This window comes from Talpa europaea, assembly GCF_964194135.1.
Source record: "Talpa europaea genome assembly, chromosome: 1".
NCBI lineage: Eukaryota > Metazoa > Chordata > Mammalia > Eulipotyphla > Talpidae > Talpa > Talpa europaea.
Window position 1 is genome coordinate 64148757 of NC_140073.1, and position 26635 is coordinate 64175391.

Sequence of the window (26635 nt, forward strand, 5' to 3'; positions counted from 1 at the left end):
CATAGAAACAGTAAAATGTACTCCTTTCTCATCTATTTTTTTTTTTTAAAGTTGAGAGGAATTGATGTTTGGAATACATTGTAGGGTAAATGGTTTTCAGGCTTTTCTGCCCTCCCACCATCAGGATTGCCCTGCCTGATGGGGCACCTGCAGTTGTTACATTGTTGTCTTGTTTACTTCTGTGGGCCTTGGGAGGAGTATTGAGTTAGTCACTAAGAAAAGCTAAAGCAGAAGCAGAAGCAGGAGAGAGGCAGAAGAGAGAATGGGGAGAAAGAGGCCAGAGAAGCCCAGAGTGAAGACTTGCTGGGGCCCCCCCGAGCTCCTGGCCCCCAGCACCCCTCCCTGACATGTACCTGGTTGCTGCACTGCCTGTAAAGCTCAATAAAAACCTGAGAAAGCCCCCCAGGGCTCCAGGATTCTGTTTTACCCATCTTCTCGGATCATAGATGAACCAGCTGTATGGTCATCATCCTGGCACTACAATCATTCATGAAGACATCTAGTTCTGGACGTCTCTTTGTTTGGAACATTATTTAATTACAAATGGCAAAATTATCATAGGGATGTTCAGATGTTGTATTTCTTCTTAAGGAAGTGTTGGTGATTTATTACTAGGAATTTATTCATTGCTTCTAGGTTATTTTATCTGTTTGTGTATATTTGTTCATACACTCTTTTTTTTTTATTTTTTGTGGGACCCTCTCTGGTGGCTGGGGATCAAACTGGCACTGCAGAGGCTGCGGGCAGCCTCGCAACCCAGCACTCAACCGCTGCGCCACCAGGGGAGGCCCCTTCATACACTCTTTATAACATTTATACTTCTATAAGGTTGGTAGATTACTACCTTCACCTTCATTTCTAATTTCATATTTTTGAAACTGCTCTTTTTTATCTTTATCAATCTAATTAAGATTTGTGAAGATTGCTGACCTTTATTTTTTTTTCTTAAAGATTTATTTATTTATACAAGACTGGGGCACAGGCCAGAGGCATGGAAGGGTAAGAGGATCCACCAGAGACAGAGTGGGGAGCAGAACAGGCAGACTGACTGAAATATACTGCTGAGAGGAGCAGCGGGAGAGGCAGGAGAGGTCTGCTGCCCCATGTGGGTTTCTTCCTGGCCGGCCGGGGATCAAACTCGTGCTGCAAAGGCTGCAGACAGCTTCACAGCACTGCGCTTAACCTGCTGCACCACCAGGGAGGCCCCAATACTGCTGATCTTTCTAAGGAACTATTGATTTTGTTGATTTTATTATTTTTCTATACTTGCTTTCATTTATTTCCATTCTAATACTTTCTACTTTCTCTTACTAGTTGTAAGTTTAGTTTGCTCCTTCTTTTTTCTAGTTCCTTAAAGTATAAAGGTAGGCTATTGACTCGAGATTTTATTTTTTAAATGTAAGTCTTTACTGCTACAAGTTTCCCTCTAATCACAACTTCGTTGCATTCCTTAAGTATATTTATGATGCATATTCATCTTTGTTTATATTTAAGCATTTTCTTATTTTCCTTTTTATTTCATTTCTGATTAACTGATGGGGAAATTGGAGTTGCCATATGTTGCTAACGGGAATGTAAAATGGTGCAGTCCCTGTGAGCAAAATATTTGAGAATTCTTCAAAAACTTAGAAATAGAGATAGAGTTACAGTATAATGTCAGACAAGAATTTGGCACAGCTATTCACAAAAGCACTATTTACAATAGTCAAAGTTATAAATAACCAAATGTCCATCTACTGATGAGTGTATAAAAATGTGCTTTGTTCATCGAATTAAACATTATACCTCCATAAAAAAGTAGTGAAACAATCAGAGTTCTCCAGAGAAACAAAACCAATTTGACAAATGATAGATAGATGATTGATTAATGGAGAGAGAGAGAGAGAGAGACTTTTAAGTAACTGGATCATCCATATTCTGAAACTGGAAAAAACAAAATATTCCAGGTAGGTTGCCAGACTGGAGACTCAGAAGATTAAAAAACGTCCTGGAAATAGATGGTAGTGGTTATAACATAATGTAAATATGTTTAACACCACAAAGTTGATGTTGCAGTTTGTATCTGAAGGCAGAAATCTCTCTTCCTCATGATAACTGATTCTCTTCTTTAGACCTCCGATTGGTTAGATGGAGTCCACCCATATCATGGAGTGTAATCTACTTAAAAGTCTACTGATTTCAATGTTTATCTCAGCTAAACAAATACCTTCTTGGCAACAAATGCATAGGTGACCTAGCCAAACTGATACATAAAATTAACTATCCCAGGTACTAATATACACTACAACATGGATGAACTTTAAAAACATGCTAAACAAGGGAAACCAGGAACAAAAGCCACCCATTGTATGATTCCATTTTTATGAATTATGTACAAGGGACAAACCCTGTCTGTTGGTGTCACTGCTGTCAATTCATTTGTTTGCTGCAGTGCGAGACCATATGACTACAGGATGACACATTCTTAGTAGTAAATTACATTATCAAAAATATTTTCTGATGCCTACTTTGCTAGACATGTGATTACTCGAATCTGGGGGGTGGGAAGACAGGCAAGAAAAAAAGGGGTACGTTGCTGGCATGAATGAGTGCAACCACATGAGGGTGAAATGGAGAGAATTATCAATTTTTCCAGGCACCAGGCAATTTCAGAGTAGGCTGCTGCTACTGAGGCCTGGTGTGTACAGAGACGACTTCATGAAGGAGTCTGAACCCAAACTGTGTCTGGCAGGGTAGGGAAAGCACACACTATACTGATAGGGCTGGCAGCGGTGTTGGTCATTGGTGATCACACAGGACAAGAGACTGGCAAGAGAGAGATACAAGTCACAACCTAAATGTCCCAGAACAGATGAATGGCTCAAGAAGAAGTGGTATATATCCACAATGGATGGCTCCTCAGTAATTAAAAAAAAAAAAAAGTATGCCATTCATAGCAACATGGACAGAGCTAGAAGGGATTTTGCTAAATGAAATCAGCCAGAAAGATAAAGATAAACATCAGGTGGTTTCACTCATATGTGGAATATAGAGAAACCAAACAATGGGTCAGGAAGAAGATGAAACTTGCTGCTAACATAGGTCTGAGGCACACAGCAGGGGAGGGGGAAGGAGAGGTGTCAAAACAGGAGGGAAGAGCACAAGGGACTGTGGTGACGGGTCATGAGTGCAGTGGTGATAGCGGAACCACATGACTCCAACAGGGGGGAGAAATCAAATAAATACTGCTGTCCACAGCCACTGTACCACGAGGAGTTTGATCCCTGGCCAGGGAGCTACCCATATGGTGCACCAGACCTCTCCTGTCTCGCCCGCTGCTTCCCTCAGCAATGTATTTCATCAGTCTGCCTGTTCTGCTCCCCACTTTGTCTCTGGTGAATCCTCTCATCCCCTGCATCCTACTTTTGGAGTTTAGAGACTTGGTTTTCAAGACAAGTGCTTCATGTAAGCAGTCACATAACCTGTCCCTACTATAAACCCAGCTTCTGTACCTGTTAACAGAAGTCATTGGATTAGAGAGTTTCAAGGATTTTCAAAATTTCTTCTGCAGCTATTAAATAAGAAAAAAATACTCCAACTGTTAAAGAAAAAATATTCATGACACCTGTTATAGCATGGGAAGACAGACTTTATTTAAGGCGGCCATTGCTATGCATGTAGGTTGCAGTGCAGGGAAGAGTGATGAGACTCTTCCCAGTGCAGCCTCAACACTGGGAATCTGTAGCCACAGAGCAGGGTTGGGGGCAGTCAGTGGGAAATCACCAGGGTAAGAGGGATCTGGCTAAGCTGAATTAACAAGATCTTTGCTGAAGGCAGGTCAGGGGGACCACACATTATCTGGGGGGTAGGAGGGAGAGAAGATGAGAAATCTGATAGATATTGAGGATAATTTCTTCTGGTTGTGATAATACTAGATTGTAATAAGGTGTTTAAAAATGCCTGTTAAAGCAAAATCCTTGAGCATGGAAGACTGGCTTCCTCTGCCTAGCTGTAGCCTCTCTAACCCACACAAAAAGGAAACAAAAAGGTAGCTGTTCATTCAATCCCCACTGCTGTCTCCATTCTACTATGCTAGAATGGTTTTCAAAAAAAAATGCCCTAAAAAAATATTATGTGACAAGCTGAGGACATGGGCAGGAGTTAGGCACAGGTTAAGGACATGCACAGGGCCCTTATCATTATGAAAAAGTACCAGTTGAAGGCTCGTTGCTTTTTCATTAAAATTCACATTTTTCAATTTTCTGGCCTTTTAGCATGAAAACCAACATGCTCAGCCTCCAGGTAGGTAATTAAGAAAAGAAAGACATTTATTTAGCTGAGGAATAGACAGAGGGGCTGTTTTTTTCACTGCGTCGCAACCCCCAGAGGACAAACAGAGTCAGCTGTTTCTACTCTGGGCCCCTTAGCCAACAGTTTTCTTTATAAAAAACCTGCAGAGGTGCGTCCACTGTCCCCTTTTTGGCCAGTATGTTGCTGATCACAAATAAAAACAGCTCCTGCTGCTTCCAAATAAAAATCCCTTGTCACTCATTTCATTCACACAGGAAGCCTACAGACTTGAATCTCCTTCTTTTGCAGGTAAATCAACAAGACTCAGAAAAATTAAGTTGCTTGTTTAAAATATGTGCTTTTGATGGTCACACGCACACACACACACACGTGCTATTGGCACAGCAAGGGACAAAATGACTTGCTCAGTTAGGATTCTCTGACAAAGGCCTCAGGAGGAGGGGCAGTGTCCCTTGCCAGCACTGCTCTGGCATGCACACCCTCCTACCAGGGCGAGCCCTACCCTGAGCTGTGAGGGGACAGAGTTAGAGAATGTAAAAAGTGACAGTGAGTCAGAACGTGTTCCTTGAGATTTGATTCAGATCCTGCACACAGACACTGCAGCTATGAGCCCAAGTTCTGTAGGGTTTCCATAGAGCCTCAACTCCCCATACCTGTAACACATTCTCACCTTTGTACCCTGGCCCAGGACAATAACACCATACTTTGGCCACTGTTGTGTAAAATATGGCAGACAATGGATAACTCTGATCTCTTTTGACTTATTAATAACTGGAAAAGTGAGCACAGCATGTGCCCAAGCAGACTCAAGGGCGGCCATGTTTAATAGCAGCCCTTCCATTCTTACAGAAACAGAATTTTATAGAAAAAACAAAGCCAATGATACCTGTTAGTCAGGTTCTCTGAGTATGTGTGTTCCAAGTATAGCTTTGGTTCCCTGTTTCATTATCGCTAAGCAGATATGGTACATCAGGCTTTTTAAAAACTATGGTGGGCCTCCCCAGTGGCGCAGTGGGTTGAGCGCAGCGCTGTGAAGCTGACCGCAGCCTCTGCAGCATGAGTTCGATCCCCGGCCAGCCAGGAAGCTACTCACATGGCGGTAGACCCCTCCTGCCTTGCCCGCTGCTCCCCTCAGCAGTGCATTTCAGTCAGTCTGCCTGTTCTGTTCCCCACTCTGTCTCTGGTGAATCCTCTCACCTTCCCCCCGCATCTCTGGCCTGTACCCCAGCTCTTGTATACATAAATAAATAAATCTTTGAAAAATAAAAAAAAGTAAAATCTGTGGTGACTTTAAAACATGTCTGAAATAATCTGAGTGCTTCCAATAAGAGACAAAGTCTGAATCCTGTCTCCACGGTGTGGGCTGCCCTCAGTGACTCACTTCAGCTGAACAGGTGTGTGGCCCTGCGTGGCTTGCCAGACTGAGTCACCAGAGGAGGTACAGCATCTCCCGGCACTCTCTGCCTCATGAGAACTTGTTCACAGAACACAGCTGTGGGGAAGCCTGTGCACAGCTGAGCCCCATGAGGTGCTCTGGCCAACAGACCAGCAGCATCTCCGGAACGTGTGAGTGAGGAAGCCATTAAGCTGACTATACCCAGCTCAAACACCACCCCCCTACTGAGACACCCCGAGAAAGACCCACCATAACATTGTGTGCAATACTGTGTGTAGGGTAAAGAAAATGTCAGGCTTTTCTGCCCTTCCGCCATCAGGATAAATGATGGATCCTTGTCCTGAATGCATGCCTGATGGCGGGCACCTGGAATAGGGTGTGTGCATAGGTAGATGGGATTCAGCTGAGCTTTTTAAGGGCAGTGTCACGGGGATGCCAGCAGCAGCAGCAGCAGCATTAGCAGTAGCAGCAGCAGCATTAGCAGTAGCAGCAGCAGCAGTAGAAGCCGAAGCCGAAAGAGAAGCCGAGAAGCAGCAGAATGAACTCCAGAGAGCTCAGATAGAGTGAAGACTTGCTGGGGGCTGGGAGGCTGGCAGGCCTCCAGCCAGCACCCCTGCCTGCCATATGCCTGGTGAACCCCAACAAAAAACCTGAAAAACCACTGAGGACTCTGACTCCTCCTTTACCCGGTCTGCATGGGATCAGAAAACCTGCACTGTGCCCAGTCCGGGCTTTACACTGTGATTTATAAGATTATCCAGTGGAGACAAATGACCAATAGAGAGTTCTCGCACATCTCTGCCTCATGCTTCCCAAAGCCCTTGGGATCCCCTAAGTGTTCATCATGATACTAGTGTCTTCTGTCATGTGAATGAGGGGATGTAGGGGCAATGGGGATTGCTCACCCTCAGCCTCCGTGGCTATCACCTGCGGCCTTGAATGCAGGGGCACTTGGGAGCGTGGGTTCCGGGGTACGCAGGCCTGATGGTGGACACCTGGAATGTGGTGTGGGCGTCCATCAGTGGGTACACAGGAGACTGGAGGCTGAGCCTATCGGGGCGTCGGCAGAGCACAGTGAGGCAGAGAGCAGTGGACAGCAGTGGAGAGAACACAAGAGGATGTCAGGGAGATGCCAGAGACAGTGGACATCCTGCCAGGCCCCCAGCCTCCCGCCCGCTGCCTGCTCAGCACCTGGGTGTCTCCTACAAATGGTGCAGAAGGTCATTAAAATCCTGAAAAATCACCGAGGGCTCCAGGACACTCCTTGACCCATCTGCCCGGGTCCGCAGAGAACAAGCCCTGTGCCTTCCTGCACTACAGGGTAAAGGCGGCTTTTCGGAAAGCACCTAAGGCTGGGAATGTTGCCATGGAGCCAACCCCCCTGGCCTTCAAGGGGGAGAGGGACTGGAGCTGATTTCAATTGCCAAAGGCCAGTGATGTTTTCAATGGTACCTAAGGGACGAAGCCCCTGCAAAAGCCCAAGGGAGAGGCTTCTCAACTTCTGGATTGGCGACTCGGGGAGTGGGTGGGTCTCTTCCCTCTGGGGGTTTCTGCACAGATATCCTTATTCATAAACCTGTGAGCCAATGACTAAATAAGTGTCCCGGACACTCATAAGGACACTTACAAGTATCCTAAATAAGTGGCTGCAATAAGCCACTCTAACAAACCTCAGGAGGGGTCATGAGGACCGTGATTTACAGAAAGTCACTTGGAAGCACAGAGAACAATTTGCGTTTTCACCGCACCTGGAGTGGAGGGAGGTCTCAGGAGACTGAGCCCTTTACCTGTGGAATGGAGTGTTCTCTCTGGGTGGATAGTGCGGGGATTGAGCTGCATTAAATTGAGTTCTCAGACACCCCGCTGTTGTCTGAGAATTGCTGGCTGCTGTGAAACCTCCACATTCCCTTATGTTGGAATCGCTTCTGGGTGGTCCATTTAACCACCTACTGTGCCCAGCCAGTCCCGAGAACTGTGAGAGATCATAATGTAACCTATTGTTTTCTAAGCCACTGAGTTCGGAGTGAAGTGTTCAGAATGGACTGCCTGGTGGTTAAATGGCCTGTGGTGCATGTTCTGATATTTCCACGGCAAAACTATTCTTTGGATAAATACAATAATTTAGCTGTGTTTGAGGTGCAATTGGGTCGGGCTATTCATCTTTGCTTTTACCATCCTGAAGTTGTTGCGCTAGAGCTTGTTAAAGCCACTGGCCAAGGGGGGACCGTGGACCAGAAACCTGACCTGAGTCTGCCCCCCCACCCTCTGGGCTGACTCAAGGTGGCAGAGTTCACCGCCTGGCCACACTGGGTGGGGCAGGTGATGCTCACGGCTTGGTGCCAGCCACCTGCCCGAGACAGCATGTGTGGGGAGACCGGTTTAATCAGGCGTTTTCCGCCTTCCCACATGGAGGGAAAGTGATTGTCAGGCTTTTCTGCCCTCCCGCCACTAGGACTAGGAGTGGACCCCTGTGGTCCTGCATGCATGCGTGATGGCGGGCACCTGGAGTGGGGTGTGGGCATATGTAGGTGGGTACACCAGGGCTGAGACTGGGGCTCATAAGGGCGGCGTCATGGGATGCCAGAGGGAACGGAACCACCGGAAGAGAGAAGAACAAGAAGGCCAGAGAGCCCAGAAAGAGTGAAGATTCGCTGGGGGCTAGGAGGCCTGCTAGCCTCCTGCTCCCCCCAGCCCCCTGCACCCCTGTCTGCCATGCACCTGGTAAACTCAAAAGCCTGAGAAAGCCACCGAGGGCACCAGGACTCTCTTTACCCATCTGCTCAGATCACAGAGATCCTGCTCCGTGCCTTCCTGCTGGTGCTGCACCACAGCACCCTCCGTAGTCGGCACCTGCAGTCTTGCACTCCTCCTAGGTTGTGGACTCCAGGGCTGAGAGGTGTCGACATGGGGCACGCACACCTATCATTATGGACACTTGGGCCCTGACAACACAGGGCAGGTGTATGTGTAAATATAGACACCTGTGCCCAGAAGCAAGTGATAAAGGGTGTTTTCAGCAGTGGCTGAAGCCAGGGGGCTCAGTTGCTGTCTCCCTACCTGCTGCTTTCTCCTCTGATTCAGCATTAAAGGCCTGTATAGTCCAACAAAGGCTCCAAGATTTTCTTTCCTCTGCAGGAATCTACAATGAACCTACCCGGCCTGGGATGGTTGCATAACAGCACATCACCAGCAAGGCTGGTGACTCTGTGGGGAATAGTATGTGTTTCCCAAGGCCAGAAAGCACTGGGCTCTGACTTCAGTCCTGAAAAATTGTTTTTGGCAAGGTCTGGGCATCCTGGGGCAGTGGCAGAAGGAATCCCACTAGATTACCTATGATGGTGTGTGTTGTTCCTCTGCCCAGCTTCTGCCCTACAGAAGTCTGCCCGCTGCTCCTCTTGCTGCTCTCACTGCCTGGGGAGATGTCCCATGGGGTATCTGGGGTTGAGGGCCCAGCTCCTGCAGCATGACCCGTCCAGGATCAGAAAAGTGCCCTGGTCAATCTGACGTCACACTCTGAACCCTGATTGGGGACCTTCGTGGGGGTGCACATGTGCTGTGCTGTGCACTGGGTTCCTTGCGATGCTATGAGGATGGGAGTGGGCTCTGCTGTCAGCCCTGATCCCATCTCCTGCTCTCGAGTACAAGTCTGCAGAGTTCTATGTGCCAGTCAGCATCTGCATGCCTGTCCCGACCCGTGGGATTCGGAGGCACGAAAAGAGAAGGGCTGAGGATTGAAATGAGGGGCTTGACAAATGGACGCTAGCGTTTGCTTCTTTATTTTTCCTTTTCCTTCACTTTTACATGTTTTTTCCTTTCCCTGTCCTACTACCTTCTCTGGCCTTCTCTATGCTCCTCTCTCAGTACGTTTCTCAGTATCCTCTCTCAAAGTCTCTACGCAGTATCCTTTCCACAGTCTCCCTCTCGAGGTCTCCTCGCCTCATCCTCCACGCAGTCTCTCCCGTGGTTCCCTTCTTATCCTCCCCTCGCTCCTCTCTCGTACCTCTCAGTCCCACGTGATTTTTCCGAAGCGCAGTGGTTTCTCCGAAGGCTAAAACGAAACCGAAACCTAACTTCGGAGCATGCGCAACACGGCGCATGCTCCATGCGGCTCCGGACACATGCCAAAGAGCCCTGTGAGCTGATGTGCTTTAGTAACAGGTGCCCATGGCTGTTTATCACACCCCATGAGCTCACCTCCATTCATCTCAAGCTTTCCATTCATTGATCTCATGAGCCTGGGGAAATCCTTGCGACAGACAGTGGACTTGCCATGGGAACAGAGCTCCTTCTATGGGGTGAATCCCTTCCTGCAGCCAGGCTGGAAACATTCCTCTCCTCCTGTTGATCCTGACACTGCAGTCCTAGTATACTAGGAGTGTTCTTATTTCATTGGCTCTGTGATGCACTTTTTCTCACATTTAACATCTCTGAACTAGGGAGGCATTGTATAATTAACCACTTCATAAATAACCTATTTTTTCCACAAAATAATTCTTTATTTAATAGCATCTTATTTATTATTTCCTTCCTACCGGCTTTTGGTTAATTTTGTTATTCTGATTTCAGTTCCTCAAGATAAGTGACAAACATTTTTTTTAAATAGATCCTTCAAGTTACACAAGTACACCTCTGTAGGCCAGAGGGTGGGGGTGGAGGGGTGAGAGGATTCCCCAAGGACAGAGTGGGGAGCAGAACAGGCAGATCTACTGAAATCCACTGCTGAGGGGAGCAGTGAGGAGACAGGAGAGGTCGGTCTCGCCATGTGGGCCAGCTCCCTAGTTTGGGACAGAACTCGTGCTGCAGTGGCTGACAATAGGTTGATAGTGCTGGGACTAACCCCTGCACCACCAGGGAGACCTGTGACACACATTTTTATTTGGGCTCTTGTTTCATGATGTGGACTTAGATCACTATATACTTCCCTCTAGCACTGCTTTGTTATGCCCCAACATTCTTCATTTTCATGTCTTGAAGTATTTTTTTTTAATCTCTTTGATGTCTTCATTGACTTGAGCTCTTTTTGTAGTGTGTTGTTCGGCTTCCATGTGTTAGAAATTTTCCTTTTTCTTATCGTTGATTTCTAGCTTGATGCCTTCATTGTCTGATAACTTGTATAATTTCAACATTCATGAATTTGGTTGTGGATCAATATGTGGTTATTCCTCGTGAATTCCCCATGTGCACCTGAGAAAATATGTATTCTGTGTTTTGGGGAGTGTGGTGCCCTACAGATGTCTTTAGGTTGTACGGTTTAATTCTTTGTTCAAAGTTATCATGCCCCTATTCTTTCTCTCATGGATCTGTGTGTTGTTGAGAGTGGGGTGTCGAAGTCTCCTACCTCAAATTTGATTTTTTCCAATGTTTGTTTTCTGAGTTGCTGGTAATATTTTGGTAATCCTTCATTTCATGAGTGCATGTTAAGTGTTATATACTCCTGATGTATTGTTCTCTTAATCATTGTATTGTTTCTATATGTGTCTCTTGTTATCTTTTAATTGGAAGTCTATTTTGTCTGGTGTAAGTATGGTGTAATGGCAGGAATGGCACAGAGCAGGATCTCCATGATCCGAGCAGACGGGGTGTAGGGTAAGGAAAGATGTCAGGCTTTTCTGCCCTCCCGCCATCAGGACAGATGATGGATCCTTGCGGTCCTGAATGCATGCCTGATGGCGGGCACCTGGAATAGGGTATGGGCACAGGTAGATGGGATTCACCTGGGCTAAGACTGGGCTTTTAAGGGCGGTGTCATGGGGATGCCAGCAGAAGCCGAGAGAGAAGCAGAGCCATGAGAAGAATGAGAGAAGCAGAGAGAAGGCCGCAGAGCCCAGATATAGTAAAGACTTGCTGGGGGGTGGAGGCCTGCCAGCCTCCTGGCCTCCCAGCATCCCTGCCTGCTGTGTACTGGGTAAACACCAATAAAAGCCTGCAAAAAGCCACAGAGGACTCTGACTCCTCCTTCACCCGGTCTGCTAGATTAGAAAACCTGCACCGTGTCCGTTCCTGACCTTACACGGGGGGAAGGAGGGAGAGAGTCCTGGAGCCCTCTGTGGCTTTTCAGGCTTTATTTGGGATTTACCAGGCACACAGCAGGCAGGAGGCCGGGGGGTCCGGGAGGCTGGCAGGCCTCCCCGGCCCCAGCAAGTCTTCACTTTGTCTGGGCTCTCCGGCCTTCTCTGGTGGCCTTATTCTCTGCTCCTCTTGTGGTTCTGCTTCTGGTTTGTTCTTTTGCTCTCTCGTGGTTCTGCTCTCTCTGCTCTTTGGTTCATTCTTTTGGCATCCCAGTGACGCCATCCTTATAAGCCCAGCCTTAGCTCAGGTGTACCCACTTACGCATGCCCACACCCCACTCCAGGTGTCCGCCATTAGGCATGCATTCAGGACTGCAAGGACCCATCATCAATCCTAATGGTGGGAGGGCAGAAAAGCCTTTACTTACCCTACATATGGCTATTCACTGTCCCTGCCTTCCATTGGATCCATTTGCTTGCAGGATTGTTTTTCAACCCTTTACCTTGAACCTATGTTTACCTTTGGAGCTTAAGGTGTCTCTCGCAGAGAGAAGTTTGGATTCTGTTTCCTAATCCAATCAGATAACCCTGTCTTTTAAGTGGTGAGTTTAGTCCACTAACATTTAGAGTGATTAGGGCCTCCCTAGTGGCACAAGCGGTTAAGCACCGCACTATGAAGCAATCCGCAGCCTCTGCAGCACAAGTTCCATCCCTGGCCAGCCAGGGAGAAACCCACACGGCGCAGCAGACCTCTCCGGTCTCGCCTGCTGCTCCCCTCAGCAGTGTATTTCAGTCAATCTGCCCGTTCTGTTCCCCTCTCTGTCTCTGGTGACTCCTCTCACCCGCCCATGCATCTGGCCTGCACCCCAACTCTTGTATGCATAAATAAATAAATCTTAAAAAAAATTAGAGTGATTATTGGTATATGTAAGTCTATTGTGCCATTTTATCTTGAGTTTTATAGTTATATCTATTTTCTTTCTCAGGCTTGTGTGCATGTGTGTGTTTCTCTATTTGGCTTAGACATGAGAATTCTTTTCAATATTTCTTGGAGGTAGGTTCTAGCTATGTAAATTCCTTCAGTTTTTCTTCATCTGAGAAGGCCTTTGTTTTCCCTCATATCTAAAGGAAAACCTTGCAGGATATAGTATTCTTAGTTGGAAGTTTTTATCTTTAAAATTTGTTATCATATAATTCCATTCTATCCTTGCAAAGAGTTTTTCTGAGAAATCTGATTTGTCTGATCTGTGTTCCTTTACGTGTTATTTGCTTCTTATTCTTTGTTTTCAATACTTCAATATTCTCTTTGTTTTGAACTATTGGATGATTCACTTTGATATGTCTTAATGTTGGTGACATTTTCTTTAGGTATCCCAGTGTTCTTTTAGCCTCCTGGATTTGTAATTTTTTTTTTTTTCCTTTACAGGGATTGGGAGTTTTCTTCTATTATTTCTTTAAATATTTTCTTTGTTTCTTTTTGTCTCTCTTTCTTTCTGGATACCCATTTGTAGTGCCAGGAAGGCACAGAGCTGGTTCTCTATGATCCGATCAGATGGGTAAAGGAGGATCCTAGAGCCCTCGGTGACTTTTTCAGGGATTTACTGGGATTTTACCAGGTAAAGGGCAGGCAGGGGTGCCAGGGGTCCAGGAGCCTGGTAGGCCTTTGTAAAGCAACCAACCCATTCTGAGCAGATTTATGAATGGTTCCAGCAGCCACATGCTCTTCGCCATTGTTTGTAGTCGCCGCACTCCTCTGTACACTCCACTCCTCCACCCTTAACACCGAACTACCGCCACACCACACTCTGCTGCACCACCCTTATAAATCAGTCTCTTAGCTCAGGTGGACCCACTTCAGGTGCCCGCCATCAGGCATGCATTCAGGATCACAGGGCTCCCTCATCTATCCTGATGGCGGAAGGGCAGAAAAGTCTGATACCTTTTACCTTACCCTACAGCCTTCTAGCCCCTGGCAAGTCTTCACTCTTTCTGGGCTCTCTGATATTCCTACCTATAAGTTTTCCTTGGTGTTGGGTAAGGGAAAAGTGTAAGGCTTTTCTGTCCTCCTGCCATTAGGATAGATGACGGAACCCTGTGGTCCTGAATGCATGCCTGATGGGGGGCACCTGGAGTAGGGTGTGGTTATAGGTAGATGGGATTCACCTGGGCTAAGATGGGGCTTTTAAGGGCAGCGTTGTTGGGACGCCAGAAGAAGACAAGAAAAGAAGAAGAGAAGTAGAGAGAACGCCAGAGAGCCCAGAGAGAGTGAGGATTTGCAGGGGGCTGGGAGGACTGCCAGCCTCCCAGCCCCCCAGTGCCCCTGCCTGCCATGTACCTGGTAATCTAAATAAAAAACTTGCAAAAGCCATTAAGGACTCTGAGTCCTCCTTGTAGGGTAAGGAAAAATATCAGGCTTTTCTGCTCACCCGCCATCAGGATAGATGAGGGAACCCTGTGATCCTGAATGCATGCCTGATGGTGGGCACTGAAGTGGGTACACCTGTGCTAAGACTGTGCTTTTAAGGGTGGTGTCACGGGGATGCCAGTAGAAGCCGAAAGAGAAGAAGCCTGAAGCGGAAGCAGAGAACGCCAGAGAGCCCAGATAGAGTGAGGATTTGCTCACCCCAGCACCCCTGCCTGCCATGTGCCTGGTGAACCCCAATAAAAAACCTACAAAAACCACTGAGGACTCTGACTCCTCCTTTACCCGGTCTGCATGGGATCAGAAAACCTGCACTGGTCCAGTCCTGACCTTTCCACTCCTTTACCCGGTCTGCTGGATCAGAAAACCTGCCCTGTGTCCATTCCTGCCCTTACACTTGGTAAATATAAATATTGCAGCCATGGCCCACAGAAATAAACAATACAACTGAATATAGCAATGTAACAAAATGCAGGTGCTGCTATCAGGCATGCATTCAATGCTAATGGCTGGAGGGCAAAAAAGCCTGATAATCCTTTACCCTACAATTCACCCCTCAGGGTTTTCTGCTATACAGCTATATATGTTATACAGTTTTTGCTTTGCAAATATAAACATTGCAGCCATGGCCCACAAAAGAAAATAGAACACTGTAAGGGCAGGACAGGACACAGTGCAGGTTTTCTGATCCCATGCTGACCGGGTAAAGGAGGAGTCAGAGTCCGCAGTGGTTTTGCAGGTCTTTTATTGGGGTTCACCAGGCATATGGCAGGCAGGGGTGCTGGCTGGGGGCTGGGAGGCTGACAGGCCTCCCAGCCCTCAGCAAGTCCTCACTCTATCTGGGCTCTCTGGCGTTCGTTCTGCTGCTTCTCGGCTTCTGCTTCGGCTTCTACTGCGACTGCGACTGCGGCTGCGGCGGCTGCTGCTGCTGCTGTTGGCTGGGGCTGCTGGCGTCCCCCCGTGATGCTGCCCTTAAAAGCACAGTCTCAACTCAGCTGAATCCCATCTACCTATGCCCACACCCCACTCCAGGTGCCCGCCATCAGGCATGCATTCAGGACAAGGATCCATCATCTATCCTGATGGCGGAAGGGCAGAAAAGCCTGACATTTTCTTTACCTTACAAACACAATCGAATGTATAATAATGAAACAATACAACAGAACACAAATAATTCCAGGCAGGGCACCAACCTAGTGACAAAAGATGATTATTGGCACCAGCAGATGATCCACTATGTCTGCTGCCGAAGGCGCTGTTCATACACGGGAGGAACCACTCACGGCATCTGCCGTCACACACCAGGAGCTGTCAGGCTTCCTGGCCTTCTACAGCTGTGGTCTTGGCCACAAGCCTCACACCGCACCCTCACCCAGGATGCACTTGTTCCTGGATTGGTGATTCTGTACTCTTTGGGGGTAATCGTCCAACCCTCAGGGTTTCTGTCTGCTGTCACTCCAACACCCAGCTTTCATAGCCACCAATGTGACATGCAGAATGTAGAGTAAATGATTAAATGATTGTCAGGCTTTTCTGCCCACCCGCCATTAGATTAAATGCATGCCTGATGGCGGACACCAGGAGTAGGGTGTGGTCATGCACAGGTGGGTGCACCTGGGCTCAGACTGGCTTAGACGGAGATCAGAAGAAGAGAAGAACAAATGAGAGACCAGAAGAGAGTGCTGGAGAGGGCCCAGTAAAGAGTGAAGATTTTCCCGGGGCTGGGAGGCCTGCCAGCCTCCCTGTCCACCTGACACCCCTGCCTTCCATGTGCCTGGTAAAATCCCAAGAAAAGCCTGAAAAGTCTCCAAGTGCTCCAAGACTCCTCCTTTAACCCGTCTGCATAGAATCATAGAGATCCTGCACTGTGCCTTCTACTGCCTCTACTCACACCCCGGCACTCAGGCCAACCCATTGCACAAGCACAAGGGTTGGGATCCATGGATACAAGCCCCACATGTGGCCTCTCTTGGGTCCCCTCTTTGGCTATGGGCTCCACCACAAGCCTGTTCCCCACCCGTTCCTCAACTCCTCACTCTCTCTCAACAGTGAGCAGGGCATCCCCCACAGGTGATTTTAAGAGACTCACTGGCCTTCTTTAGTGTACTCAGGCTGCTTAACAGCTGCTCAGGGCTTCCCAGTCTCAGCACCAGCCTCTGGCTTTCTAAGTGGGTTTTCCTCCGCCTGGCTGCAAAGAACTTGGCGAGGGCTTCCTCCCTTAGCCAACTGTGGGCTCTTCTCACGTGTGCCCCTTCCTCTACTCTGGCCTTTGCCTCTCTGGGCTGTGGCCCTAGGATTGCTGGGCAGCACACAGGCTGCTTTTGGCCACCGGCCATGCCTTGATTTTCATCTCCTGGGGCTTACAAATGATACCATCCACCCCCAGGGTCCCCAAAACATAACATGAACCTGCCACAGTTCCTCCTCCTTCTGGCAGGATTGTCAGTCCAAGTCCATTTGCTTTCCCTGCATCATCATTGGGCGAGCTCCGAACCGTGGTCCTCTGTTACCTCCTATGATTCTGCTGCCTCAGGGGTTCTGGTCTGGTCCTCCGTATTGGCAGGATGGGCACTGAGCAGGCTTCTTTATGATCCAGCAGACGGGTAAAGGAGAGTCCCGGAGACTTCGGTGGCTTTCTCAGGCTTTTATTGAGCTTTTACATGTAGAGCAGCAACCAGGTACACGGCAGGCTGAGGTGCCAGGGGCCAGGAGGCCTCCCAGCCTCTGGCAAATCTTTACTCTTTGGGCTTCTCTGGCTTTTTTTCCCCCCTTCTCTCTCCTGCCTCTCTCCTGCCCTGCTTCTCTTTCGGAATATCTCAATACCACAGCCATGGCCCAAAGAAGTAAACAACACAACTGAATATAACAATGTAGCAAATGCAAGCATTCAATGCTAATGGTGGGAGGGCAGAAAATCCTGACAATCATTTACCCTACACGGTTATTATATTGCCTTTTCTCATAGGTTTAGATATTTCATTAAGTGTTTCTGTATGTTTTTTACTTCATTTCTCTTTTTCTTCTTCCATCTTGCTGTTTAGTAAATTTTTGTCTTCAAATTCACTCTTTCATTTGTTCTACTTCTGTAGCCTTCTACAGTATTTTCCCCCTCTTCATAGGCAGAATAGATACCCCATGTCTTTCTGATTGGGTTCTGGAGAGTTATCTTTCTGTGGTATAATACCCCCCCTAGGACTCCTGGGGCCATTCATTATTTTCTTCCATGTCTCCATTGCTTTCCTCACTGCTGTGGGTTTGATGTCTTCCAAGCACATATACATCCCTCCCACATGGGGCTGGGTGCTTATCAGAGGGTGCTGCTGGTTGGTGCTGTCAAGTGAGGCTCTGTGTGCCTCAGATTGGGGCCTGAGCTGGTTCCTGAGGCCTTGATGGGTGTGCCTGACGGGTGTGTCAGGGTGCCTGAAGGTTGCTGTTGTTGGGCAGAAGACTTAAGGACCTGAACTAGGGTCTGCACCTGTTCCCAAGGCTCTGCTGTGTGGGCTTGAGGTCAGGGTGCTCCCCAGGGAGTGGCTGAGATTCGCTGCTGTTTGGTATGTGCCTCTATGCAGGGTGCTGATGAAGAATGTAGACAAGACATATTTTGAAATTTTTAAGTGAGGGGGATAAAAAGACTTTTTCAGGAGATGTAACTGCCTTCAAGAAGGTGTATTCTGTAAACCAGCAAACTATGATAATATGACAGAACCTAAGCAGGGAAAACAGCTGAAAATACTTTCAGAGATCGGTTCTCATCATATTCCAAACCAAATGTCTGTCTTCACTTATTATATAGGCCCATTTATCTTGGGCTTTGGATACACAGTCACTCTATCAGAACTAACCCTTGGTGCAATTGACTGTGGGAAGAAGACTGTGTTAGTTCAGTGTTGAATCTTTCCAGTGTCAGCCTGTCTCCAGAGAGGCTGGCCTAGGTGCATGGATCGTACATGTCCCTACACTGAGCTCCTACAAAGGGAATGGAGGTATTTTTCCATTCACTTCCTCCTCTCGCCCCCCTTGGTATGGCTCAATGCAACCATTTCCTGAATATTGTGGCCCTGATGCTTCTGCAGATGTGGGTCTTGCTCACAAGCTCAACAGGAACTTCAGCCCTGGAAGCAAATGTTCTAGATACTCCATTTCAGAGTCTATGGGCCAACCACAATACAACGTCATGGACATAGAGGGAGAATTTGAAACCATGCAATGGATGAGTCAACCAAATGGAAAGAGAATGGAAACAGCTCAACAGTTAACTTCTGAAGTGCCCCCTGGTGAGAGGCTGGAGAGAAGAGGGGAAGCAACGAAGGCATCTGGGACAAAGCAGTTGGTGAGAGTGAAATATTCAGAGAGAGTTTTTCTGTGAAATCACTAATCTATCATCAGATGAAAATAAAAAGAGAATTATGAATTGATTCTGGCTTTAAGGTAGAACAGGTTTTACAAAGATTATAACATCTACTTTCTGCCTCTCTTTTGATCCATGATTTATTGGGAAGTTTTGTTGTCCTTTTTATGTGAATACATGAACTTTAAAAAAAAAGTTTTTAAAAATTGCTTACTACTTAATTGTATATCAATTTAAAAGACATTAAATGCCAATTATTTGGTATTTGTGGAGACTGATTTGGTGGGTGGTTAATGTAACTGAAGTTTTCTAAATAGTAATTGCATTCTCACATTATTGAGGCAGGTTGTTTTTAAAAAAATTTTAATGGCATTTTTAAATTTTATAATTTTGCTGATTTTCTTCCATGAAGTAAATCAATTAATGAAATACTGTGTTAGAATTCCACACTATGATTTTGGATTTGTAATTTTTTTGGTAAAAGTATCAATATTTGCTTTTTAAAATTGAAGGTTATGTAAATCATTAATTCTTATTTCTTTCTGGGTATTTGTTCCTTTTATTGTTATCTAGACTCTTATCTTTAGTGGATTTTTTTTCATAAAATGTATTTTGGAAAAAAGAAATAAATAAAATGTATTTTGCTGATATTACTACAGCTTAGAATTTTTATTGGTGTTTTGAATATCTGTTTCCATGTTTTGACTTTTAATTTACTTTTGTCCTTTTGTTTTAGGTGTATTTTTTATAAGTAAACACATAGAGCTTATTTAAAATAATTTGATTGACCTTAAGTGGAAATATTGATCAATTTATTTTTTAACTTATTTCTGCCACCACCATCTTTGTTCTCCCTTGTACCTTTTCCTACCTTTACCTTTAAGCTTGGAGCCCTATAAACGTTTGTGAATGTCTGCTAGTTTTTGACAATGTATTCTATTGCAAAGTTATGGCTATATGAATATCCAATATTTATTTTTACCATTCGTACTTGTTTTGTTACATGTAATGTTCATATTCCTTCTATTTTATTGAGAATGGCTATATTTCACCCGTTCTTGTGGCTATGTTATTATATCCCACATTAAGAATGTACCCCATCTTTTTGGTCCTTTCAAACTATGAAGGAAATTAGGCTGCTTCCATGACCTAGCTATTGTAAATAATATTGTTCTACATATTGTAGGATATTATAGGGGATTGTAGGATATTGTACATATTGTAGGATATTGTATGGGATTTTTAAATAAAAGATTTATTTTTATTTATGCATACAAGAACTGGGGTGCAGGTCAGAGGAGCGGAAGTTGAGAGGATTCACCAGAGACAGAGTGGGGAGCAGAACAGGTGGATCTGCTGAAATACACTGTTGAGGGGAGCAGCAGGGAGATAGGAGAGGTCTGCTGCGCGGTGTGTGTTAGCTCCTTGGCAAGGGGTCCAACTCTTGCTACATTGGCTGGTAAATTGATAGTGCTGAGACTTTAACTCCTGTGCCACCAGGAAGGCCCATCTATGGGGGTTTTGTTGATAGTTTTACATTCTGTAGATATATGCCCAAGAAGGGGATTCCTGGTCACCAAGTATTTCCATTTTTAATTTTGAAGGTAATTCCAGATTGCTTTTGAAGGGGAAGGAAGGGCGCGGAGCCGGTTATCTATGATCCGGCAGATAGGTGAAGGAAAGTCCTTGAGCCCTCGGTGGCTTTCTCAGGCTTTTATTGAGCTTTACATGTAGTGTGACAACCAGGTACACAGCAGGCAGGGGTGCCAGGAGGCCTCCAAGCCCCCAGCAAGTCTTCACACTGGGCTTCTCTGGCTTCTTTCTCCTTTTCTCTCTCCTGCCTCTCTCCTGCTTCTGCTTCTCTTGGTGACTCTCTCAATACCCCTCTCATGGCCCACAGAAGGAAAGAAGACAGTTTACAACAATGTAACAAGTGCAGGTGCCCCATCAGGCAGGGCAATCCTGTGGGAGGGCAGAAAATCCTGAAAAACCATTTACCCTACAACTTCCCATAATTTTACCAGTTTGCATTCCACCCACCATGTAAAAGGATCTTTTTTCTCCACTTCCTCTTCAGTAATTGCTGTGTTTTATAAGTGCCATTCTCATGGGTGAGGTGTTATCTCCCTGTAGTTTTTAATCTTCATCTAAGAGTGACCATGAACACTTTTGCATAAGTGTTTCTTTTTCCACTATTTATTTTTTATTTTTTTTAAATTTATATATATGTATATATTATATCATTGTTCACATTTGTACAATGTCTGCTGGTATGGTTTCTCCTCTCAGGGGTAGTCCCCATAAAATCCCCACTACCAATTCACCCGTGAACTATCACCACAGTCTCCTGTGCTCTTACCTCCCCTGTTTTGATCCCTCTGCCTCCCCATCCCTTGAAGAATGTCTCTGATTTTGTTTTTTTTTTATATATTATCATTGCTATTTTTTCCTTATCCCTTATTTGTTTCCCCTATAATACTCATAGAAGTGAAACCATCTGATACTTTTCCTTTTCCTTCTGGCTTATTTCAGTGAGCACCATCCCTTCCAGCTCCATCCATGTTGCTGCGAATGTCACGAGTTTATTTTTTTGATTGCTGAATGGTATTCCATTGTGTATGTATACACCACATCTTCTTGATCTAGCCATCTATTATTGGGCATTTGGATTGTTTCATTAGTTTACCTATTGTAAATAGTGCTGCAATAAACATAGGGGTGCAGGTGCCCTTTTGAATAAATGTTTTTGTGTCCTTTGTGTAGATTCCTAAGAGAGGAATTGCTGGGTCATATGGAAGCTCCATTTTTAGTAGTTTGAGGAACCTGCACACAGCTTTCCATAGTGGTCTGACAAGTTTTCTTAAGTCCTTTTGCCTTTTGGATATCCTTTTTACTAAATTGTCTGTTCATATATACTAGTCATTTGTTAATTTGATATTTTGTTGTTGTTGAATTGCATGAGTTTTTACAACTCTTTATCAGTTATAAATTGTGTATTTTTCCCCCAGTAGGTTGTCTGTGCATTTTCTTTTGCTGTGTAGAAGCTTTTTAACTTGAGATAATCCCAATCATTTATTTTTTTATTCCCTTTCCAGTGGGATTGATCACAAAAAATATGTATTTATCATGAAATGCTCTGCCACAGTTTTCTTCTATAAATCACATATTATAACTAAATCATTAAACCTTTAGGAATTAATTTTTTTGGTATATTGTTAGCGACTAATCCAACTTCAATCTCTGATGTGTGACATCCCAATTTTCCCAGCACCATTTATAAAAGAGACAGAATTTTCCCCATTTAAGGTCATGGTTAATTTATCATAGGTTAGGTGTTGGCATATGTATGTATTTATTTCTGGACTTTTGATTCTATTCCATCAGTCCATGTGCCTATTTTTTTCTGCCAGTATAATCCATATTTCTTTTAATACTGTTGATTTATAGTAAAATTTGAAGTCAGATAATGTACTACCTCCATTTACCTTCCTTTTCTTAAGGTTGCTTTTGTGATTCGAGGTCTTCTGTGAGTCTCTATAAATTTCAGTATTTTTTTGTTCATTTTCTTTGAAAAATATTGCTAGGATTTGGTGGCCATTGTGTTAAATCTGTGTATCATTTTAGGTAAGACAGTTTTTTTGATTTCATTAATTCTCCCCATCTGTGAACACAGGGTATGTGTCCATCACCTTATGTCATGATTAAGTACTTTCATAATAATATATTTCTCATTGTATAGGTCTTTTCTTTGCTATGTTGATTCCAGATATGAAATTCTTTTAAATCCATTATAAGTGGAGTTATTTTCTTTATGTCTTTTATATCCTGTTTATTGTTTACACATTAAAAAACTATCGATTTTTTATGTTGATTTTGTAATGAAACTTTGTTGCATCTTTTATTATTTTTAATAACTTTTTGATGTAGCCTTTATATAATATCATGATTGAAAAATTGAGATTACTCGTAGGAGTTGGTGAGTGTGAGGTCAAACAAGGGGGATGTGGACCCAATGGTCTGTGGTAAAGGATTTTGGGTGCTGTGGTGATGGGGTGCTGTGGTGACATACATCTGAGGAGGTATGAACCTATTCCCCTAAATCATATACAATATTGTTAATCAATATTACCCTAATAAAAATTTAATTCATTTAAAATAGAAACAACCACTTAGTTATTAAAGAATATGTTTAGAAGATATATTCATTCCACTTAACCTATTAGTCAAATAATATCCATATGTTAATTTACCAGTAGGGGCTAAAATATGTCAAATATTTTTTTCCATGCTGTGTTAAAAGAAATGTAGTTAAAATACCTTAGCAGATGCATTACCAAAGAATATATGCAGATGGGAGATACCATATGAAAGCCTGAGGAGATTGTAAATTAAAACAATGATGTGGTACTACTATATACCTATTAAAACAACCAAAATCCAAAATATGGACAACAACAAATGCTGATGAGACTGTGGAGCAATAAGAACGCTCATTCATTGCTGCACCAATGCAAAAGAATACAGCCATTTTGGAAGAGAGTCTGGCAGTTTCTTACAAAATTAACTCTATATTATCATAAGATCCAGTATTTGCACTGCTTTGTATTTACACAAATGTGTTGAAAACTTATCAACCAAAAATTTACAAACAAATGTGTATAGCATAATTGCCAAAACTTGGTAGCAACCAAAATGTCCCAATAAGTAAGTAGGTAAACAAATTATGGTACAATATTATTCAACAATACAAGTAATGAGCAATCAAGATACAAAAAGAAATGGAGGAACTTGGAAATGCATATTAGTAAGTGAAAGAAGTCAGTCTGAGAAACCTAAATATTGATTCTAACTATATGGCAAATTATGGAGACGATTAAAAAAATCAGTGGGGGGCATTCTTGGTGGTACAAGGGATTAAGCATCAGCACTATGAAGCAATCTGCAGCTACTGTACCACAAGTTCCATCCCTGGTCAGGAAGCTAACCCACATGATGAAGCATGCCTGTCCTGTTTCGCCTGCTGCTCCCCTCAGCAGTGTATTTCAATCAGTCTGCTTGTTCTGCTCCCCACTCTGTCTGGTGAATCCTTTCACCCCCTGCACCTCTTGCCTACATACCACTTCTTTTATGCATAAATAAATAAATCTTTAAAAAAATCAGTGATCACCAGGACTTCAGGGAGAAAGAGGGAGGGGTTTTAGGACAGTGAAACTGTTCTTTGTAATATTGTGAATGGTGGATATAAGACATGCATTTTGTAAAATCATGTAACTGTAAAATGCAGCAAATGTAAGTCTATACAAACCATAGACTTTAGATAATAATACATAAATACCTGTTTAATAGTTGTAAAAAACGCACAACACTAAAGCAAAATGTTAATAATCATGGACTCTAGGAAGAAGGTATTTGGGAGTTCATTTTACTTTCTGTTCAGTTTTTTTGTAAATCTAAAATTGCTCTAAAATAAAGTATATTAATTTTTTTAAATCAATAGCAATATCCCTCATTGCATGATTCTTCTATTCAGACCCAAATGTTGATATTCTTCAACTGTATTATTTCATCATTATTTTCTTTGTCTAAGTTTCATTAGCTATAGTACAATACATTTAAAGAAAGAAATGTTGATTTTGCTTTTCTTACATCCCCCAAATACCTATCAAAATCCTGAAGTAGTGAATGCACAGAGTTAAGGCATAAGCCATAATTTAACAATAATAAAAATGTGAAATAAGCTCATGTTCTCCTTGGTTACAAAGGCATTTTAGTTTTATACCAGATGAAACTTTCAAGTTACCCAATATCCAGTGAACATTTATTCCAGCTCATTGAAGCTGAATATCCAGAGGACTCACTGAATTAATTTGTGCAGGAATGATATTTTCAAAAGAGTCTTGTAAATTCTAAGTCATAGGGACTATCTTGGCACTTCAGACAAGAAAATGCAATGATGTTGTGAATATAGCATTTAATTCCTAAAAGAATGAAAAAAAGTGCCTTTCTCTTCTTATGCTTTTATGTATCAGCAGGCAGTAGGACTTTTCTTAAATAAACCACACTCAGGAATTGCACAGGAATCAGTAAACCTGAAAGCACCTTCAGAAGTGACTCGGTTCATCCATTCTATTTCCATTATCATTAAACTCACCAAATGCTTACTCATTGTAGAGCATGATATTACACAGGTTTCCTGATGCTCATAAAACTTGTCGCTCTCCATTCTGGGCACAACTACGGACCATACTTTCCAGCTTCCCTGTGGTTGAAGTGGTCATGTGACTGAAGTTTAGCCAATGGATAAGAAACCCTAGTGATGGGCAGGTTACTTCATCAAATTTTCATATGACTGAATACTTCTGTTTTTCTTCCTGCAAGGCGCATTAAAAGGCTCCCAAGGGTTCAGGACTGATGTGGTCATAGAATTAAAGTAACCTGGTCTTTAGGGTCCAAAATCCTGAAGAGAAGGAGTCTTTAGAGATGTGTCTGACATCCTGGCACTTATGCTGGTGAAGTGGCACTGGGTGAAAGAAGTCACGAGAAAGCAGTGAAAGCAGTGGCTCAGCAGATCCTTTAGAGCCTTCTGAGAATGTCAAAAGGACTAAGGCCCCAAAGAGAAGGTCATGCAAAGTATTGAGCACCCCTGGCATTTCCTGATTCTTAAGCTATAACATAAAATGATGAGCAAAAGGTAGTGAAAGTAGAGTCACAAAACATTGGGACATCTCAGCTAAGATCTTTGGAGAACTCGACAGTACTTGTAAGGCTGAGCCAGACCTTAAAAATACAGAAATATTACAGACCTTAAAAAGACTAAAAGTCAGGGGCCTCCCTGGTGGTGCAAGGGGTTAAGACACAACCTATGAAGTTGTGTGAAGCCACTGCAGCATGAGTTCGATTCTCCTGCCGGCCAGAGAGGTGACACACATGGTGCTGCAGACCTCTCCTGACTCATCCGCTGCTCCCCTCAGCAGTGTGTTTCAGTCATTATGCCTGTTCTGCTCCCCACTCTGTCTCTGGTGAATCCTCTCACCCCCCGCATCTCTGGCCTGTACCCCAGTTCTTGTATGCATAAATAAATAAATATTTTTAAAAGGAGATACTAAAAGTCAGCCTTAAACATGCTTACAAATGGTTGAAATGATCTGCCTCTATCTAACAACTTGCTAGGGAAATAGGATGGACTATAGTCAAAGTCACTTCAATTTCTGATAAATAATGACTGACATAATGAAACAGTGTCAGCTACAAAAAAACAGACCAAGAGGCAAACCCAACAATGAAATATTGCAATGGAGAATATACCAAGAAATATTTACTATTAATATAGTCAAGAAAATTGATGACAAGAGACAATGTTCACCAGAAGGCTAGAATATATCAAAAAGAGGGGGGAAAGATGAACATACACTTAATATAAAAAGAAAATATGAGAGGCCATGTCTGGTCCCATTCCCCAGAGCCAGGGCAGCTGTGAGGGGCCACACCTCATTGCTGTTGGCCCACTTTGTACAGTGTTAGGCAACAGGACTGCCTCTCTGTTTCAGCTGCCCAGGATAAAGGCAGCAGCAATATTGACATTGGCATGAAAACTGCAGTGGGATGAAGCTCTCAAGGAACTGGGAGATTTGTCACAGCCTCGACTCCAGTCAGAGGTTGTCTGTGAGAGCTAGGCTGCTTGTCAGGAGGTTGCGGAACTTGATGCTTAACTTATAGAGGTAAAATGTATTTTCCTGGCCCAAACAAGTTTCATTGCTTTCAGTTAACTGTAACCCCAAGATGAAGGTTACTGCCATGGTAGATGATTTCAGTTTGAAACTGGGGGTACTGATGCATAAAATATGGTGCACCCCAAAACAAAAAGCCCCGCCAGGATCTAGCACCAAAATGTCACAGAACAGGTGAGAAATGTGTCTGTTTACTGAGTGGTCCTCCTATTAATGGCACAGGCTGGAATCCCACAAGAACTTTAAGTGGTGCTGCTTATGGACTAAACTCTTTGTTTACTGATCTTTTGAATTTGATGACCCACTGATGACTGAAGCAGCAGAACATTATTTGTGAGACAATGAGGTAGATCGAGGGAGTAGTAAACAAGGAATGACCTCTGGGCTTCAGGTCTAGCTCTGCATTTACAGGCTTAGTGAAGTGAGATAAACGTCTTAATGCTT